This window comes from Grammomys surdaster, unplaced genomic scaffold, assembly GCF_004785775.1.
Source record: "Grammomys surdaster isolate TR1022 unplaced genomic scaffold, NIH_TR_1.0 219, whole genome shotgun sequence".
Lineage (NCBI taxonomy): Eukaryota > Metazoa > Chordata > Mammalia > Rodentia > Muridae > Grammomys > Grammomys surdaster.
Window position 1 is genome coordinate 1,571,696 of NW_021604664.1, and position 8,710 is coordinate 1,580,405.

Below are 8,710 nucleotides of genomic sequence, written 5' to 3' on the forward strand. Positions count from 1 at the left end.
TGTGTGTGTGTGTGTGTGTGTGTGTGTGTGTGTGTGTGTGTGTGTGTATGAATATGAATATATGAATGAGAGGAGAGTTAGAGAAGAAAGCCAGAAATGCTGGAATGAAGTGTGTGATGAAGGCGCTGCAGGACCTACCTCTGTCAAGGATAAAGCCCAAACAAGAACTACTGTAGACACCTGCATACACCCATGTAAACACATTCAGATTTCAGGCAAAAGGCAAACCCAAACCAAGAAGAAAAAAGCCTGGGTCTGAGATGGGTATCTGACAACCTTTACTCTGTAACTTCAAGACTTGCAGGATATGGACATAGATGAATATACTCCAGCAATATCCCCAAAAAGAGACTCTATGAGAGAACTCACCAACAACCACTCAAATCAAGACAGAGCAACCCATGTCCTGCATCTGCCATAGAGACAGTAATCTAAGAGACTCGGGTGCTATGGTCTTGAGACTACTTGTCTGGTGACAGCCTAGGAAGCTACAGATTACCCTAGCCTCTGAAGAAAACAAAAACGTCAGAAATCCACAGAATGTGACATTTAGTGTTATTTACTCATTTGTTATTGAGACAAATCTGCTCCTAACAGCTTCCCTTTCTTGGATTCTAGAAACTGAGCACTGATGGAGTTCCTCCGGTAGTGTGATAGGCAGGCAGCTATCTCTACAATTTATCTCAATTCTGAAAGCTATGTTAGGCTGCCTATATTTTCAGATATGTTGGTTCTTCGCAGATTTCTGATGGGGCTGAGAAACTACTTATATTCTCATAGCCAACCCAGGCTATATACATTGAGAAAACAGATTTGAGAGGATGGTTTTCAGATGGCTTTCAATCTAAAGCCAGGACATAAGCCAGGTATAGTCTTTTAAGTTAGGATAGAGGAAAATGTTCAATTAAATTGCCAAAACAGTTGGACTGGGTGTTAGGTCTATCTTATACCTTATTAATTACAAAATAGTTATAGTTGTGCTCAATTTTTATCTGAGATAAAAGAGTCTTTTAAGTGAACAGAAAAGGGGAAGTGTTGTGGATAGCCCTGGTATTTTGTATTCTGATGTTAATTCTGTTCTCCTGGGAGGAGCTGCAGACAAGGAATGAGTCACATACTCAGGGACTTCTTGTGAACCATCCCCTAATGAATAAAGGAGCCAATCAATGGGCAAGTTGGAGGCGGGACTTCCGGGTTGACCGGAGGAAGAGGAGAGGAGGAGAGAGTTAGAGGCTTGTAGAACTAGGTCAGCGCATGGGCAAGGTGTAGGGGTAGAGTTTCCCGATTCCATGGCAGATCCACAAGGGTGCGCCACCAGAGAAATCAGATTTAATAAGGTTTACAAGGTTAGGTTTTAGTTGTTGCATCCAGAGATTGAGTTACCACTGTTTCTAAACAAAGTTTGTGTACTGTTTTCTTATCCCTGCAACTCCATGGAATTCAAGAGAGAAATGTGCGGCAGCAAAGTGTGGGTTTGTGTGATGTGGCCCACAAAGGCCATGAGGTTTTGAAGCACAGGAATAGCGTGGTAGTGACCCACCAGTGGGAACTTAGCGAGCTGGGTGGTGAGATTTTGGAGCTCCAGTCGGTGCTGGGCATAGAGCCAGAACTTAGAGTAGAGCTGGGAGCTGTGGTCATTCTATTTCAATACCTACCGCAATACTCTAAGAGTAGCCACTACACATGCTAAAGGTACTTAGAACTGTAGAATCCACAGGGAATGAGTCCTTGGGCTTCTGGGTTCGGTGCCAAAGTCTATACACTGAAATTTCTGGCTGACCTAGCCCCTATTGAAAGCAGATATCAAACTGACTAGAAGTAACAGACAGCTGGACAGAGACCAGAGCTATACATGAACAGCAGAGATCAAATCTGAAGCTGGACTAAAAGTAAGTAAATGGATGGATGGATGGATGGATGGATGGATGGATGGATGGGAGGGAGAATAAACCCAGAAAACAACAACATGTCCACTTTAAGGAAAAAAGAAAGCCAAACTTTAAGAATACAAATGAGCACTGGGCACAGGAGTGCCCACACATTTACTTTCAGTGCTCAGGAGGCAGAGGCAAGCAGATCACTCTGGTTTACAGTTAACAGGACACTCAGGACTACACAGAAAAATCATGCCTTGAAACACCCCCCTCCTCCCCCCCCCCAAGGAAAAAACTATAAACAAGCTGGGTCGGTACAGAAAGCACAGGCAGGCAGATCTCGGTGGAGTTTGAAGCCAGCCTGCTCTAAATAGTAAGTTTCAGGACAGACAGAGCTTCATAGTAAGACATTGCTTCAAGATAAATAAATAAGCAAGCAAACAAACAAATTAATATTAGAAAGTCAGCTGAGTCTAGCCCGAGAAAAGCAAATGCTACACAGGGACGAGCATTACAGAAGCTGCTCATGTTCTATGTAACACAAAACAGCGGACCGCCAGACTACAATAACTACAAAGAAGTGCAAAATCTGGGCAAAGAGGAGGTGGTTAGAGAATCCAGCAGGATTCTACTGAGATCTACTGGCTACTTAGACCTCCTCCATGGAAAGGGGCAGGACTCACAGGCAGCAATACATCACTGCACGGGATAACTCACTGAGATACCATTAGCCATCTGCAAAATAGCCAAGATGAAACCAACCTTCATATCCCCAAAAGACAAAGAGAGACTATGTGCTGATGACTTTCGTACTATACTGACAAGTGAGAAAGGAAACAAATAAAACTATACCACTTTCTGTATAAGCACAGAAAAATAAGTACCTTTATTTCTACAAATAGTCCCTGATTGGGAACGGGGTGGGGGGGTGGGGGGGGGGGGGGGGGGGAGGGGGGGGGAAATAGTTCCATGAGTGAAGTATCCATACCCTTTAAAGCTCCTACTTGAAATCCTCACCTCACAGTGATAGAATAAACAGGACAGGAGATGGGCTATCACGGAGGTGACTGTAGCTGAGAGGCAAACCCTGTGTGCACTCACAAGAAAGGCTCCGAGAGCCAGTGGTGGTGGCATCCCAGCACTTGGGAGGCAGAGGCAGGCGGATTTCTGCGTTCGAGGCTAGCCTGGTCTACAGAGCGAGCTCCAGGAGGACAGCCAGGGCTACACAGAGAAACCCTGTCTCGAAAAACCAAACCAAAAAAAAAAAAAAAGAAAGAAAGAAAGAAAGAAAGAAAGGCTCCAAGAGTTCATGCCTCACAGAACACAGAGCAAAGGCACTGGCTGTGAAGAAAGAAAGAAAGAAAGAAAGAAAGAAAGAAAGAAAGAAAGAAAGAGAGAGAGAAAGAAAGGCTGGCTCCAAGAGTTCATGCCTCACAGAACACAGAGCAAGAACTGAGAAGTGGCCTCCACCAGCATGAAAACAGGGTGAGGGATAGGGTGAGGGACGGACGTCAGTGTTTGTGACAGTAGTCTGGGAAGACTCCAATATCCAGTAACAGAACATGCAAACAAGGACAACTTTTCTGAGCAAGACATTTAATATAGTTTCTACTTTTAGAACATACAAGCCTTTTGTATAATCAGAAATCTGATAAAATGCTTGGATTGCATGCATAAAATCCTGAGCACCAAAATTCAATCTCCCAATACCCCAGTACAAATTAACAAAAAACAACCCAGTCATTTTATTTTGGGGAATTATGATGCCTAAGGCAAAGGCTTCTGTCACTGAACCTAACCTGAGTTTGATCTGCAGAACACACATGGTGGAAAGAACCAATTCCTTCTGACCTCCACGTTATGAGACACACACACACACACACACACACATTTTTTAAAAATATATTTTGAGAGATTTTACTATGTGAGACCAGACTGCTCAGCACAGTGGTTGGGACTGCACAGGTACATGTGCTGCCATGCCTGACAAAGCCACAAATTCTTTTCTTTTCTTCTTTTTTTTTTTTTTTGGTTTTTCGAGACAGGGTTTCTCTGTATATCTCTAGCTGTCCTGGAACTCACTCTGTAGACCAGGCTGGCCTCGAACTCAGAAATCCACCTGCCTCTGCCTCCCAAGTGCTGGGATTAAAGGCGTGCGCCACCACCGCCCGGCAAAGCCACAAATTCTTAAATTTCCAAATCTGAATTAACTAACACATTGATATAACTGCATAACTGGTAACTCAACTGCACAGAAATAAAATTACAATACTTAAAGTCCTCAGGAAAATATAGCCTAAGAACCAAACAGGTGCAGAAGAGCAGGATACACCCACAGCAGCTGTGCTATTTGTATGGTCCTAATGCCAGCAAGGCTACTCTGACACAGACTGCAAGAACCAAGATTCTATCTACAGGTAAGGTCAGAGAAGCCCTCAACCTGAGCAGAGAAGTGAACCATCTATGGCCATGTGTCACACTGGTGACTTCAACTATGACTCCATAATGAAACATAAGTTTCAGCATCTTGGCCAGGTGTAGTGGCACACAGTTAATCCTAGCCCTTAGAAGGCAGAGAAGGATTAATCTCTGTTAAGTTCTGAGCCAGCCTGGTCTACATAATGAGTTCCAGGCCAGAAAGGGCTTCAGAGTTATTAGACTTGGGGTGGGGGAGAGAAGGGGGAGAGAGAAGGGGAGCACAAAGTAGCTGGACAGATTTGCTCAGTAATTAAGAACACTCATTGGCTGATCTTCCAAGGAACCTAGGTTGATTCCCAGCTCCCATGTTCACAACTGAAAGCAACTCCAGTTCCAAGAGATCTGGCGCTCTCTTCTGATCTCCAAGGGCACCAGACACACACCCACGGTGCACAGAAATACAGCATGTGCAGGAAAATACCCATACACATATAGTAATAAGTGAAATGAGTATCTTAGCAGAAGGTTTTGTTCTATGAAATTAAAAAAAAAAAAATTGCAATTGTGAGGCTGGGCTGTCACAGGAAACCTCCTGGTGCCAGGTATCAGTAGGACAGGTAAGGGGCAAGGTCTGTGGGGCCCAAAACAAGAGCAACATGCACACTAAAGAGCTGCAACTGACCAAACATATGCAAATGTTGTTGACAGACAAACCATGACCTATACCAACATTCAAAACAAAGGGTGATGGTATGTAGCTGTAATCCCAGCACTTGGGAGGCAGAGGCAGGAGGATAGTCACAAGTTCAAGACCAGCCTAATCTAGATAGTAAAATCCTGTCTCAAAACATACAAAGGGGGGAAAAAATTAAAACAACAAACTTCCTTTACTCCTGGCAAAATTTCACCTCTGGAAATGGGCGGACACATGGACAGAAGAGTATCTGCCTTCTCTCAAGAAAGAGCAGATGGGCCGGGCGGTGGTGGCGCACGCCTTTAATCCCAGCACTTGGGAGGCAGAGGCAGGCGGATTTCTGAGTTCGAGGCTAGCCTGGTCTACAGAGTGAGTTCCAGGACAGCCAGGACTACACAGTGAAACCCTGTCTCGAAAAAAAAAAAAAAGAGCAGATGGCTGGAAATGGGTGAGGAAACATCTTTATTTTCCTTCAAAAACAAAACAACAACAAACTTCTGGGTTGTTGAGACAACTTGGTCAGTGATGTGTCAGACACACTAGGAATGAGTCTAGAACCCTAGTGCCCAAGTAAAAGCATAGAGATGTGCTGTTGGATCAATATGCTCAAATCAAGTAGTAAGCAACAAGACATCAGATGCCAACATTTGGACACACACACACACACAAACTACAGCCCAAAATAAAAAGTTCCTTAAATGAATGTGAACAGCCTGACAGAAGTCCCTGGTTGTACACAAATGTCAGGTAAAAGGGGAACAGCCAAGGCTCACAAGTACCACAGAGTTCCTTCAAGAACACAAGTAGGAAGAAGATAGTGCCACGTGACGGGTGTTACTGGGCCTGAGGAAGCAAGTGCAGTAACAGCTGGGGACAGACATGTCCCCACGTAGGAGGAGCTCTGTAGGGCACTGACTAGTGTCTGTTGCACATGCTGCTCTCCCTGGATGCAGCAAGTTTGAGCTCAGTCCTCACTAGCTCTAGGAAGCTGCTCAATGCAGAGGTATTTGGGGAATCTGGGGAAATGTGTGAGAAAGAGCCACCTGTGTGTGACTGGTGTGATGGCAATGCCACAATTGTCAGTCAAAGTGATATCACAACTCCAGAAGCTATCATTACCATCAAGAGATGTTCAGTCCAGAACTACAAGCCTAGACATGACTAGTGCCATACTTTAAAATGACCCTTTTCCACCTAGAAAAGTTTGTAGCTATGGTCACCTCTCATAAGTATACTATCATTGCTCAAAGAAAGGGCCTCAGCACGACCCAGAGAAATCATGTAACTGTCCAGTGTGCCCTTCTCCCAGCCCTGAGCAGGCCCGAGACCTTGTTTACCACAATAGACCAGATAATAGGACCTAGGTGGAACTAACCACCTTGGCTGCATATCAATAGACACCTAGGTGGAGTCACCCACCTAGGCAGCACGTAGATCATTCTACAGGAACTTGAAAGAAGAACTGCCCTGGGCTTGCCTTGAGACATCTCCGGCCCCATCACCAAGAACGGATTATCCCACCCAACTCTCCCGGCTGAAACTAGGAAGGGTTCAGGCAAGGTCTTTCCCTTTAAATTAAAAGCTTAACATTAAACCATTGAGCCTTGATCAGAGAACTTTGTCTTGGCTTCATCTTTTCTCGCTCTCCATCCCCCTTTCGTTCCCAGCCCTCTTTCCAGGTGAACCCGTTCGACTCGTGGCCGCAGGAGTTGTCCTGCACACGTACCTGTGCCTGGAACCTGAATGAAGAAGCCATGGAAACATGTGTGCTCACTAACCAGTACCCAACTCAGAAACTCACAGAGACCAAAAGCACAGGCTTTAGAACCTTGGGTTAAAGGGCTCCCCCCCCCCCCGCCTCTCTTTTGGCTTTTTTGAGACAGGGTTTCTCTGTGTAGTCCTGGCTGTCCTCAAACTCAAAAACCCGCCTGCCTCTGCTTCCCAAGTGCTGAGAACAAAGGTGTGTGCCACCTGGCAAGGGATACTGTCTTAACTCTGCCCTTGGAGCAAGCAATTTTCTATACCTAACTTTGGCTCCAGCATACTAACTTCATGCATGTGCTGTTAATGCTAGCCTTTTCCAGAACAGGGAGAGTGTGGACTGCCATATCTTGTTTGAATAGGCCTCATCCAGCCCATTTTTCCTGTCAGAATCTGTCAGAGTCCTCAAGGAATTGCTGAGCCCTTTCTACATACTTGAAGTTTATTCTGAGTTTCTTTGATAAGGACACACGTATCTCAGCATGACCACAGGACACAGTGCACTTGAAGGGCTATCAGAGATCCTGTGCCCAGGCATCTGAATGAGGCAATAAATAAATGTAGGTACATTCTGGTCAGGGGACAGCAGCTGTGGTCATCAATGTGGTGCTCAGGTAAACACATTCTGAAGTTTGATCGAAGCAGGTATAGAAAACAGAAGGCCTTAGCATACTTACAGCTTTGGGTCCTGAATGAACAAGAACCACTGACATGGCATTCTTTAAGATTAAAAATACAATGGCAGGAGTTGAAAAGGATGGCCACATAGCAGTAGTGGTGAGGGAGACACCACAGGAAGTGATAAAAGGAACATGGAAAGGGTGAGACTCTGAGAAACAGTCCTAGACACTGGCCTCATCCTACAGCCAAGGAATGATGGGCATGACCTCTTAGGAAGTGCTTATAGAGTCTGAGCACCTGTAAAACTGCTGTACTAACATCCCTGCTGGGAAGGCAAGAAGTTCCCCTCTACCAGTACAAGAGGGCAAATGGAACTATCTTTATTCACAGCACATAATTGTATACGCAACAAATCCTAATCAATAACCCATAAAAAATACCACAATTAAAAGGTGAATTCAGCAAGGTCAACCAAAAAACAAACAAACAAGCAAACCACTTTGAAGTACTATCCATAAACAGTTGAGAAATGAAATTATAAAGGTAACAGCACTTAAATGTCACGTATAAGATCTATGTACTGCCCAGTGAGGCTCTGCAGAGACAAAGTCCAGCCCTAGTGGGTCTGGACACCTAGAGTGCAATGTCACATATCTGAGTAGACAAGGTCCATGTAAGTCCCAGCCAAGGCAGCAGAGCTGCTGACCATGCAGACACCAGACAGACTCAGATTTACCTGGGAAAGCCAAAGTTCCAGGCATTAACACACACATGAAAGAACAGTCTGAGGACTAACTCCACCTGCATGAGTCAACTTTGCTATCAAGAGGGTGGCACTGGTATGAGAGTCAGAAACCAGACAAGGGACAAACACATCCCATCACAGACAGCAGCATATAAATGATAAGCGGTATCCTGGCCAGCAGTGCCCGGATGACTACAAGTCCTTACAGACAGAAACAAGCTCAGCTCTCACCTCAGACCACTCACCAAGGTTGACTCAGAACAGGTACAGAGCCAAACGTAGTTTCTATAAAAGACATGGGAGAAAAGCTTTATGATCTTAGGGGAGACAGAGGCTCCTCAAGACAGAATGGACTGCACATTGAAAATATTTGGCTGGAGAGGTGGCTTTGAAGTTACAGTCTTGGATGCCAGCACCCACATGGTGGCTTATAACCATCTGTAACTCCTGTTAGTATTCTGTTTAAACTCCAACTCCACAGTTATCTGGCAACAGCCAGGTATGCTCCTCCCCACAGTTACCTGGCAACAGCCAGGTAGGCCTGCCCACTATAAAAGGGGCTGCTTGCACCCTCCTCACTCTCTTACTGTCTTGCCT

The 8,710-nt window shown here is 45.1% G+C and overlaps 1 protein-coding gene across 6 annotated transcripts in view; it reads right to left on the reverse strand.

Moving 5' to 3' along the window:
- The window catches only part of Ehmt1 (euchromatic histone lysine methyltransferase 1), a 134,817-nt gene that overhangs the window by 2,339 nt on the left and 123,768 nt on the right, over positions 1-8,710 (reverse strand). The window lies entirely within an intron of this gene.